The 12,664-nt window shown below is 44.8% G+C and overlaps 1 protein-coding gene and 1 long non-coding RNA gene across 3 annotated transcripts in view; one reads left to right on the top strand and one right to left on the bottom strand.

Moving 5' to 3' along the window:
• dph1 (diphthamide biosynthesis 1) overlaps positions 1–12,664 on the top strand; it is an 831,546-nt gene that overhangs the window by 607,358 nt on the left and 211,524 nt on the right. The gene's annotated exons all lie outside the window — the stretch shown is intronic.
• Positions 1–12,664, bottom strand: part of LOC134337090 (uncharacterized) — a 50,451-nt gene that overhangs the window by 34,313 nt on the left and 3,474 nt on the right. The window contains exon 2 of the long non-coding RNA XR_010015929.1: positions 2,771–2,878. This is a non-coding gene — a long non-coding RNA (uncharacterized LOC134337090). The remainder of the gene's footprint in view (positions 1–2,770; positions 2,879–12,664) is intronic.

Raw genomic sequence — 12,664 nt, 5'->3', positions numbered from 1 at the left:
AAGATGTTGCTCATCTCATTAAGTTCCTCTTCCACATTGTTGCTCCAAATCCCAGAATGAATTTTCCAACAATATTTGTCTTCCTTAATCAGAGGGTGGTGCATTTGTGGGATTCATTTACATGGTCAGCCGTGGAGGCCAAGTCATTGGGTATCTTTAAAGCGGAGTTTGATTGGTTCTTGATTAGTAAGGTTATGGGTAGAAAACACGAGAATGGGGTTGTGAGGGAAAATAAATCAGCCATGATTGAATGGCAGAGCAGACTTGGTGGATCAAATGGACTAGTTATGCTTCTCTCACCGCTCACCGTAACACTGAACTGATCACTAAACTATGGACTCACTTTCAAGAACTCTATAACATGTGTTCTCAGTGTTATTTATTTACTTATTTATTATTTGTTTTTATTTGCACGGTTTGTCTTCTTTTGCATATTGGTTGCTTTCCAGGTCATTGTGTGTAGCTTTTGATTGAATTTATTGCATTTCTTTGTTCTACTGTGAATGCCTGCAAGAAAATAAATCTCTGGGTGGTATTCGGCGACATATACATACTTTGATAATAAATGGACTTTGATCTTTGAGTCCTAATGAGGAGTCTTGGCCTGAAACATTGACTGTTTACTCTTTTCCATAGATGCTGTTTGGCTTGCTGAGTTCCTCCAGCATTTTGTATGTTACTTTGAGCTTTGAACTTGTTTTTCATGGTCTTAAGGTTTAAGTCACTCTCCTGGGCCCCTCTATTGACTGAGTGATTTTGTGATGATTATATTAACTTTGTGATGAGCTCATGGGTGCTGAACATATAAATAGCCTGTGAACAGGTTCTAGCTGTATGCGAAAATATGCCATTGGCAAGATATTGATTGTCATAATTGTCACTGAGTATGCGCTATTCATTAACCGGTACTTAGTTCATCCTATTAACCTGGTAATGTGAATTCTAAAGCAGCAGTGCAACCTGTTAATGGGCTGTTCAAACGCAGACCTATAAGTTGCGAATAGATTATTTAGCTCTGAACTATGAGCCCTTAATGGGCGATTTAATTTAAAATTATAACCTGATAGAATGCGATGTAAATACGAAGCTGTTGGTGCGTGGCCAAGTGGTTAAGGCATCGGTCTAGTGATCTGGAGGTTGCTAGTTCGAGCCTTGGCTGAGGCAGCGTGTTGTGTCCTTGAGCAAGGCACCTAACCACACATTGCTCTGTGACGATACCGGTGCCAAGCTGTATGGGTCCTAATGCTCTTCCCTTGGACAACATCAATGGCGTGGAGAGGGGAGACTTGCAGCATGGGCAACTGCCGGTCTTCCATACAACCTTGCCCAGGCCTGCGCCCTGGAAACCTTCCAAGGCGCAAATCCATGGTCTGATGAGACTAACGGATGCCTATTATTAAAATTAAATATGGAGTTGTTGTTATAGAGCAGGACGGCACAGAAACAGGCCCTTTGGCCCATTCTGCCTAGTACCATCAGTCAGCTCCAGGACAATACCCCTCCATAACCCTCCCATCCAAATTCCTCTTTAACATTGCAACTGAACTCACATCCACCACTTCCGCTGGCAGCTCGTTCCACGCTCTCACCACCGTCTGAGTGGAGAAGTTCCCCCTCATGTTCTCCTTAAATATTTCACCGTTCACCCTTAACTATGACCTCTAGTTCTAGTTGCACCCAGCCTCAGTGGGAAAAGCCTGTTTATATTTACCCCATTATATCTTGTATACCTCAGTCAAATCTCCTCTCATTCTCCTGTGCTCCAGGAATGAAATTCTAACCTATTCCTTTCCCTACAACTCAGGCCCTCAAGTTCCAGCAGCATCCTTGTAAATGTTCTCTGTACTCTTTCAATCTTATCCATGTTTATCCTGTAGGTAGATGAATCTCAGGGTTATATGTGGTGACATATATGTACTTTGGTGATAAAAATTACTTTGAATTTCAACCACAACTGCATACAATTCTATATAATACAATATTTGGTATGACTAGCACTGACCTTTTATTAATATCCTAGTCATGTAACCCTATACATAACTACGATATTAATAAAAGGTCAGCTACCCTATTCAGATGGTTTATGATTTGCATGAGCTTCCTCTTTATCTCCACTCTATCAAGAGAGTTAAGACACCATATGCTTTTAACAAATCCAGCTTTTTCTCATCAATCAGTGAATGATGATTTTGCCTTTGGTTATCGTTTTTATCAACTCCCACAACACAAGATTTAACAGTAACTACTGGGTTTATCCCTATCTCCAGTTTTAAACAAAGATGGAATATTTGCCATTTTCCCCTATCTCAGCCCTGAATCTTTAGATGTTTGAGAGATTATGATCAGGTTCTGCTTTACTTCATAAAAAGGTTATTCTGTAGATACTGGAAATCCAGAGTAATACACAAAATGCTGGGGGAACTCATCAATGGAGGCCAGTAAGAAGTTGATGGTTTGGGCCGAGACCCTTCATCATGAAGTGTCTCAGTCCAAAATGTCAACTGTTTACTCCCCTCCGTAGATGCTGCCTGACTGCTGAGTTCTTCCAGCGTTTCATTTGTTTCTCCTTCACTTCCCTCTGTGACCTAGGATGCACATCCCATCTGGACAGGATGACTTATTGAGTGCAACTGGTGTTATCAATATCTTCTCCTTTACAATTTCCAACTTCCAGTTACACCTTAACTGGCTGAAACACCAGCAGTAATTTCTTCATATGGGATCATTATTTATTTATTGGCTTCCATTCTTTGGTTCCTCATGAACTTACCTTTCTTCCCCTTAAATCGATCTGTTCCCTTCACCTCAACTCTTCCATGTGCTGGTTCACTTCGCATCATTCCAATGGTACCAGTCAAAAGGGTTGTGATGGATTCACCTTTGGGACAGGAATGATCATTCTTAGCTTAAGAAGACAAATCACCTGAAAATTTTCAAGCAGATTTATCTTGTCTGCTGTTTTTGGTGTCCCTTGCTGCATCATATCATCCTTGCCTTGGGATCTGCCATCCATCTTCTACAATACATTGTGTTAAGTTTCATACTTGGGAGCTGAGAGTCTAGAGTTAATATTGAACTCTCTGTGCTGCTGTTTACAGTGACATGCAGGCAGACTTACTTTCCAAGTGAATTTTTTCCTTAACTGATGGCTCCTATTGGGACTTTGATTCTTTCTCTGGTGCTAATTGACCTCAAAACTGTTGGAGAGGAGGAAACTGCTGTTAAACCACTTCCTTTAAGTAACTCAGAAAAAAAAACAACGCAGTCAATTTCTGAAAGCCCAAGGGGACATTGATTAGATTATTGACAACTCATTTTAGCACCACAGTGCACAGAACAAGGAGGCACATGGGATGCAAAACCACTGACATCCGCTCTTGCTTTTTGTTTTGGTTTGTTCTGGGGTGCAGATGCAGAAGAATCACTCTGCTTAGTGCAGAAGGTTTGCTGACAATACAACCATTGTTGGCAGAATTTCAGAGGGTGTACGAGGGTGAGATACATCAGCTAGTTGAGTGGTGTCGCAGCAAAAGCATTGCACTCAAATGTCAGGAAGACCGAAGAAATAATTGTGGACTTCAAAAAGGGTGAGGCAAGGGAACACAAACCAGTCCTCACTGAGAGATCAGAAGTGGAAAGAGTGAGCAGTTTCAAGTTCCTGGGTGTCAGTACCTCTGGGGATCTAACCTAGACCCAACATATCGGTGCAGCTACAAGGAAGGCACAACAGTGTCTATATTTCATTAGGAGTTTGAGAATTTATAAAAACATTTGAAAATTTCTACAGATGTGCCATGGAGAGCATTCTAACTGGCTGTATCACCGTCTTTTATTTATATATATGTCATACAGTTTTTTTCTCTATAATGATGTATTGCATTGTACTGCCGCTGCAAAGGCAACAAATTTCATGACATATACTAGTGATATTAACCTGATTCTGAAGGTTGCTGTGGGTTACAATGGGACATTGATAAGATGCAGAGCTGGACTGAGAGGTGGTAGATGGAGTTCACTCTGGAGAAGTGTGAAGTGATACACTTTGGAAGGTCGGACTTGAAGGAAGAGTTAATGGCAGGATTCTTGAAAGTGTGGAGGAAGAGAGGGATCTTGGGGTCCACGTCCATAGATCCCTCAAAGTTGCCGCACAGATTGATAGGGTGGTTAAGAAGGTGTATGGTGTGTTGGCCTGCAGAGGAATGAGTTCAAGAGCCACAAAGTAATGTTGCAGCTCTGTAAAACCCTGGTTCCACCAGACTTGGAGAATTGTGCCTGGTTCTGGTCGCCTCATTATAGGAAGTATGAGGAAGCTTTATAGAGGGTGCAGAGGAGATTTGCCAGGATGCTGCTTGGATTAGAGAGCATGTCTTATGACGATAGGTTGAGCAAGCTAGAGCTTTTCTCTATGGAATGAAGGAGGATGAGATAACTTGATAGATAGAGACGTACATGATGATAAGAGCCATACATAGAGTGGACAGCTAGAGACTCTTTCTCAGGGCACAAATGGCTAATACAAGGGGGCATAATTTTCAAGATTCAAGATTGTTTAATGTCATTTCCTGTAGCCAAGTGTAAAGGAGAGCAAAATGATTATGACTCCAGATTCAGTGCAGCACAAAAAAACCCACAAAAGATAAAGAACACAATACTGTAATAATAATTTGAAAAACATAATAAACATAAATTCAGAAGATAGCTTACATACATAGATTGATTATACACCCATAAGGTGATGCTAAGTTGTACATAAAGGGATCGACAGGAAATAATAAACTAATGGTGGGGTTAGTGGGTGGAGGTGTTACTGCTTGGGGAAAGTAAATATTTTTGAGTCTGGTGGTCCTGGCATGGATGCTACGTAGCCTCCTCCCTGACAGGAGTGGGATAAAGAGTCCATGAGCAGGATGGGATCCTTTATGACATTACTGGGCCTTTTTCTGGATACAGATTATGCAAAGTCCAGCTCTCTTCAGCCTCCTCAGACAGCAGAGGTGTTGGTGAGCTTTCTTTTCTGTGAGGATGTGTTCTGGGACCGTGAGGTGTTGTGTGAGACGTGCACTCCCAGGAGTCACAAACTGCTTGCAGTTTCCGCTGCTGTGCCACCGATGTAAAGAGCAGTGCGTGTGGTGCGAGTTCTCCTAACTACCTCTTTTGTCCTTTGTCTCGTTGACCTTAAGGAAAAGGATATTTGCTAGCACCAGGCCCAAACTCTTCCACCTCCTCTCTGAATGCTGAGGCGTTATAAGACACTGGTGAGGCCTCACCTTGAGTATTGTGAACAGTTTTGGGCCCCTCATCTTAGAAGAGATGTGCTGGCATTGGAGAGGGTCCAGAGGAGGTTCACAAGGGTGATTCCAGGAATGAAAGGGTTCTCATACAAGAAACGTTTGATGGCTCTGGGTCTGTACACGCTGGAATTTAGAAGGATAAGGGGGAGATCTCATTGAAACCTATCGAATGTTAAAAGGTCTAGACAGAGTAGATGTAGAAAAGAAGCTTCCCATGGTGGGGTAGTCTAGGACAAAAGGGAACAGCCTCAGGATAGAGGAAGAAACTTGCCAGAGGGTGGTGAATTTGTTACCACAGGCAGCTGTGGAGGCCAGGTCATTGGCTGAATTTAAGACAGAGATTGATAGGTACTTGATTGGTTACGGCATCAAGGGTTTTGGGGTTGAGGAGGGGGAAAAAAGATCAGCCATGATTGAATGGCAGAGCGGACTCGATGGGCCAAATAGCCTGATTCTGCTCCTATGTCTTATGTAGGCGACCTTATCATTGTTGTATCATCGGAGAACTTGACAGTGCGATTGTTCGAGAGGTTGCCATGAAGTCATTTGTGAGCAGAGTGTATAGCAGTGGGCTCAGCATGCAGCCCTGGGTTGCACACGTGTTGAGGATGATGGGAAGGGAGGAGCAGTTGTCCATCCTGAGTATCTGAAATCTGTTTGTTAGGAAGCCCAGCACCTAGTTGTATAGTGGTGTACTTAGACCAGTGTTTGGAAGAAAGTATAGGAGGGACGTCAGAGATAGATTTTTTACATGGAGTGGTGGGTGTGTGGAAAGCACTGCCAGGGGTGGTGGTAGAGGCAGATACCTTAGGGACATTTAAGAGACTCTTACAGTTGATAGGCACTTGGGAGGGAGGAGTTAGACTGATTTAAGAGTAAGATAACAGGACAGCATAGCATTGTGGACTGAAGGGCCTGTATTGTTGTATGTTCTGTGACTGTTCTCCAAACCTCATTGCCTGATAATGAACAGAACATCAGAAGGAAACAGAAGAGATGCTGGAAGTCTTGAGCAATGCGCACAAAATGCTGAAGGAACTCATTAGGACAGACAGCATCTATACCCCGATTAAGGGACCCAGCCTGAGATGTAGACGGTTCATTCCCCTCCATAGATGCTGCCTATCTTTCTCAACCTCACATCATTCTTCCATTTCCTCATTTCACCTGCGAGTCAATCGGGGTCCTCTCTTGCTTCCAAGGTAGCCTGTGTTTCATCGGTGAGACCTGACATAGATTGTGAGACCACTTTGTCGAGTACCTTCACCCTGTCCACCACAAGAGGCAGAACCACTGCGGTGGTCGCCCATCTGAATTCAGTTTCCTATTCCCATTCCGACATGTCTGTCTATGACCTCCCCTGTTGCCACAATGAGGCAGATTTGGGATGGAGGAGAAACACCTTCAACTCTGTCTGGGTGGCCTCCAGCCTGATGGTACCAACAATGATTTTTCCAGCTATCAGCAATTTTTCCCTCTTGTAAAGATTAAAAAATAACATACATTGAAGCATACAGTAAAATGCATCATTTGCATCCAATCAGATCAGTAAAGATTGTGCTGGGCAGCCGACGACTGCCTCTATGTTTCAGGCGCCAGCACAACATACCCACAACTCAACGATCCTAACTGTTTGTCTTTGGAATGTGGGAGGAAACCAGAGCACTCAGAGGAAACCCACATAGTCAAGGGAAGGACATACAAACACCTTACAGACAGTGACGGGAATTGAACTCTCATCTTACAGCTGGCTCTGTAAAACATTACGCTACTGTGTACGCTTCCTTTCCAGTCCTGATGAAGGACCTGGGCTAAAACATTAACTGCTCATTGCTTTCCATAGATGCTGCCTGACCTACTGAGTATCTCCAGCACTTTGTGTATGATTCTCCCATCCCTTATGTCTTTTTCTCATTCTATTCTTTCTTGATAGCTTCCCTTTCAGCCAAGTCGCCCTTCCATTCTTTATTTCCCAATTTCACCCTCACCTCCTCCTTTATCCCTATTCTCTGTCTTCCCACCTTCACTTTGGCTCTGAACTGCCCAGGTTTTATTTTGCTTAGCCTGGCCATGTTAGGCAGCAGCAATGTCTGTTTTAGATTCTGTCATTGCTGCCAATCCATCAGTCCCTCTATATACTGTATAAACAGTCATTCCCACAGCATGAGATAGCCCAGGGCAGGCATTCTGTCCCAATAGTATGACTTTTGCAGCAATAAATTGCACTTACACAGCCTGCACTTAACTTCAGGCATTGGAAATCAATAAGATAAGGCAGTATACTTCAATACTTACTTCACACCTGCTGGTTGCTCCTCCGCCCTCCTGGTGATTCCCAGTCTTGGTCTTAAACATGAAAGAGCAGATCAGGAGCCCAAAATGTTGACTGTTTATTCCCCTCCATAGATGCTGCCTGACTTGCTGAGTTCCTCCAGTATTTTGTGTGATCCTTCCACTCCTCTGTCTTTCCCCATTCTTATTTTCCCTGATAGCTTCCCCTTAAGCCATTTCTGCTTTCTATTCTTTCTCTCCCACTGTCACTTTCACTAACATCTCAATCCCCATTCTCTTTCTCTTCCATCTTCACTTTGCACCCTCCCCCCACAACCTTCTTATTCTGGTTTCTGCCCCCTAAGAAGTGACCTCATTAAAAAAAAAATAAAATTCTTGTAGGGATTGTCAGGGTAAATGTTAGAAGGTTGCTTCTATCTGGAGAGTATGAAACTAGGGCAAATGTCAGCAGATGGGCTCAGCAACTTAAGAATCTAACAAGGGGAAACTTCCTTATTTAGATGTAAATCTTTGAAACTCTTCTCCTTTAGAGAGCTGGGGCAGCCCAGAAATGTTTCCAAACTTCGTGCACCAACATAACATGCCCTCAACTTACTTACCCGTTCATCATTGGAATGTGGGAGGAAACCAGAAAACCCACACAGTCACGAGGAGAACGTACAGATTTCTTACCGACAACGATGGGCATCGTTCTGAATGGACAATGAACTTTTGAAGGGTCTTGGCCCAAAACAGCTTGCAATATATATATATAAGTAATATAGCTAAGGTGCCTAAGGCTTTTGCACAGTACTGTAAACACGAGGAAATCTGCAGATGCTGGAAATTCAAGCAACACACATAAAAACGCTGGTGAACGCAGCAGACCAGGCAGCATCTCTAGGAAGAGGTACAGTCAACGTTTCAGGCCGAGACCCTTCGTCAGGACTAACTGAAAGAAGAGATAGTACAAGATTGAAAGTGAGAGGGGGGAGAGGGAGATCTGAAATGATAGGAGAAGACAGGAGGGGGAGGGATGGAGCTAAGAGCTGGAAAGTTGATTGGCAAAAGGGGTACAAGGCTGGAGAAGGGAGAGGATCATGGGATGGAAGGCCTAGGGAGAAAGAAAGGGGGAGGGGAGCCCAGAGGATAGGCAAGGAGTTATAGTGAGAGGGACAGAGGGAGAAAAAAAGAGAAAGAAAGAAAGAAATACATACATACATACACACATACATACATACATACGGGATGGGATACGAAGGGGAGGTGGGGCATTAATGGAAGTTAGGGAAGTCAATGTTCATGCCATCAGGTTGGAGGCTACCCAGACGGAATAGAAGGTCTTGTTCCTCCAACCTGAGTGTGGCCTCATCTTGACAGTAGAGGAGGCCGTGGATAGACATATGAGAATGAGAATGGGACGTGAAATTAAAATGTGTGGCCACTGGGAGATCCTGCTTTCTCTGGTGGACAGAGCGTAGGTGTTCAGCGAAATGGTCTCCCAGCCTGCATCAGGTCTCGCCAATATATAGAAGGCCACATTGGGAGCACCGGACGCAGTATATCACCCCAGCTGACTCACAGGTGAAGTGTCGCCTCACCTGGAAGGACTGTCTGGGGCCCTGAATGGTGGTAAGGGAGGAAGTGTGAGGGCATGTGTAGCACTTGTTCCGCTTACAAGGATAAGTGCCGGGAGGGAGATCAGTGGGGAGGGATGGGGGGGGAGGAATGAATGGACGAGGGAGTCACGTAGGGAGCAATCCCTGCGGAAAGCAGAAAGTGGGGGGAGGGAAAGATGTGCTTAGTGGTGGGATCCTGTTGGAGGTGATGGAAGTTACGGAGAATTATATGTTGGACCCAGAGGCTGGTGGGGTGGTGGGTGAGGACAAGGAGAACCCTATTCCTCGTGGGGTGGCGGGAGGATGGAGTGAGAGCAGATGTGCGTGAAATGGGGGAGATGCGTTGGAGAGCAGAGTTGATGGTGGAGGAAGGGAAGCCCCTCTCTTTAAAAAAGGAAGACATCTCCCTCGTCCTGGAATGAAAAGCCTCATCCTGAGAGCAGATGCGGCGGAGATGGAGGAATTGCGAGAAGGGGATGGCATTTTTGCAAGAGACAGGATGGGAAGAGGAATAGTCCAGGTAGCTGTGAGAGTCCATAGGCTTATAGTAGACATCAGTAGATAAGCTGTCTCCAGAGATAGAGACAGAAAGATCTAGAAAGGGAAGGGAGGTGTCAGAAATGGACCAGGTAAACTTAAGGGCAGGGTGAAAGTTGGAGGCAAAGTTAATAAAGTCAACGAGTTCTGCATGCTTTCAGGGAGCAGCGCCAATGCAGTCATCGATGTAGCGAAGGAAAAGTGGGGGACAGATACCAGTAAAGGCTTGGAACATGGATTGTTCCACAAAGCCAACAAAAAGGCAGGCATAGCTGGGACGCATACGGGTGCCCATGGCTACACCTTTAGTTTGGAGGAAGTGGGAGGAGCCAAAGGAGAAATTATTAAGAGTAAGGACTAATTCCGTTAGACGGAGGAGAGGAGGAGAGTGGTGGTAGAGGCGAACTAATTAGGTCTGGAATCCAAAAAGAAGCAGAGAACTTTGAGACCTTCCTGGTGGGGGATGGAGGTATATAGGGACTGGACATCCATGGTGAAAATAAAGCGGTGGGGGCCAGGGAACTTAAAATCATTGAAAAGTTTAAGAGCGTGAGAAGTGTCACGAACATGGGTGGGAAGGGATTGAACAAGAGGGGGATAAAACAGTGACGAGGTATGCAGAAATGAGTTCAGTGGGGCAGGAGCAAGCTGAGACAATGGGTCTACCTGGACGGGCAGGTCGGTGGATCTTGGGTAGGAGGTAGAAACGGGAAGTGCGGGGTGTGGGAACTATAAGGTTGGTAGCAGCGGATGGGAGATCCCCTGAGCTGATAAAGTTGGTGATGGTGTGGGAGACAATGGCCTGGTGCTCCTTAGTGGGGTCATGATCGAGGGGAGAAGAGGTATCCGCGAGTTGTCGCTGTGCCTCGGCAAGGTAGAGGTCAGTGCGCCAGACTACAACAGCGCCCCCCTTATCGGCGGGTTTTATAGTAGGGTTAGGATTAGTGCGGAGGGAGTGGAGAGCAGAGCGTTCGGAAGGAGTGAGGTTGGAATGGGAACAAGGTGTGGTGAAGTCGAGATGGTTGATGTCCCATCGGCAGCTCTTGGCTCCATCCCTCCCGCTCTTGTCTTCTCCTATCATTTCAGATCTCCTCCTCCCCCTCCCACTTCCAAATCTCGTACTATCTTTTCTTTCAGTTAGTCCTGACAAAGGGTCTCGCCCCGTAACGTCGACTGTACCTCTTCCTAGAGATGCTGCCTGGCCTGCTGCATTCACCAGCATTTTTTATGTGTGTTGCACAGTACTGTAGATCAGTGATAATAAACCTGATTCTGATTCTTTTTATTTTGTGAATGGACAAGTTCAAGGGAGTCTTGGACCTCATTGCTAATCCATTTGTTCTTCCATTCTTACATAACTACAGTACCTTGAAGAATGAAGCACTTGGAAAGTGATAGCAATGTATATTCAGGAATGATTGAAGTAGCTAATGCAAGAAATAGCTGTGCCTGTGTTTAACTTTTGCCAAGAAATGCAGGGGTTGTACTTAAAGGCCAAGGAAACACATTATCCTGCCATTCAAGCAAATGAACAAGGTATAGAATTACCAATCACTGAATGTATGATTGGCAGCAAGGAAAATATTTTACAGAGCCAATGTGCATTGAAAGAGCACAGAGGCCAGAAGTGATAGTCATTGTAGTTTTACTAGAAATGGGGTCATGCCTGATGCATCTATTGGAGTTCTTTGAGGAGGTAATTCAATTAGCGCATGAGAGCCATCCAATGAAAGTAATTTACTCAGATTTTCAGAAGCTATTTGATAAAGGTCAGCACTGAAGCTTTCAAAGAAGATTAAAGAATGCGGAATTAATGAGAAATTAGCTAACTGGATTGAAAACTGATTTGGCAATCGAAATGGAGGACGAAGACAAATGTGAGGTCTTTTCTGTGGGACGGGGGTGGGGAAGGCAAGTGAGGAGGTAGAAGAAACTGGCTATGGCTGGCAGGAGCCTAGCTAAGTGCCCCTTGTAAATATGGCATAGTAGCAGGCCCTTTGGCCCATCTAGTCTATGTTAAACTATTATTCTGGCTACTCCCGTTGACCCACACCTGGACCATAACCCTCCCATCCGCGTATTTATTCAAATTTCTCGAATTTCCAGCCACCATTTCAGCTGGCAGCTAGTTCCACACTCACACCACTGTCTGAGTGAAGAAATTCCTCCTCAGGTTCCCCTTAAATATTTCACCTTTCACCTTTAACCCATGACCTCTAGTTCCACTCAACCTCAGTGGAAAATGCCTGCTTGCATTTACCCTATCTATTCCTGTTATAATTTTTTACGCCTCTGTCAAATCTTCCCTCATTTGCTTATGCTACAGGAAATAAAATCCTAATCCGTTCAACCATTGCCATAGCAACTGTCATGCACCTGGCCCTGACACACCTAGAAAACTAGGAGACTTATTTCAGAATGCTGTTCCTGGGCTTCAGTTCAGCATGGAACACTATTGTCCCACAGACCTTGGTGAATAAACTCCCACTCTGCGGTCTGAATACACCACTGTCCAACAGGGTGTTGGACTTCCTAACCAGTAGATCTCAGATAGTCAGGATGCACAAGCACTCCTCCATACCCATCATCCTCAACACAGGTGGCCCCTAGGGCTGTGTGCTGAGCCTCTGCTCACACACAACTTGCACAGCCAAACACCCAAGTGATCACATTGTCAAGTTCACCAAGGACACAACAGTGGTGGGACTCATTACCGTCGATAATAAGACACCTACAGGCAGGAAGTGGAACAGCCTGAAGCATGGTGCCAGGCAAGTAACCTGTTCCTCAACGTCGGCAGGACAAAGCAGATGGTTATTGACTTCAGGAGAACTTGCACCGCTCACACCCCTCCTTACAGCAGTGAAAACTGCAAGCAGTTTCAAACTTCTGGGAGTGAATATTACATATAAACACTGTGGCTACCAGAGCAGGACAAAGACTAGG

This window comes from Mobula hypostoma, chromosome 23, assembly GCF_963921235.1.
Source record: "Mobula hypostoma chromosome 23, sMobHyp1.1, whole genome shotgun sequence".
Lineage (NCBI taxonomy): Eukaryota > Metazoa > Chordata > Chondrichthyes > Myliobatiformes > Myliobatidae > Mobula > Mobula hypostoma.
Note: the sequence above shows the minus strand (reverse complement) of the source record. Positions and strands in the feature narration are given on the sequence as shown.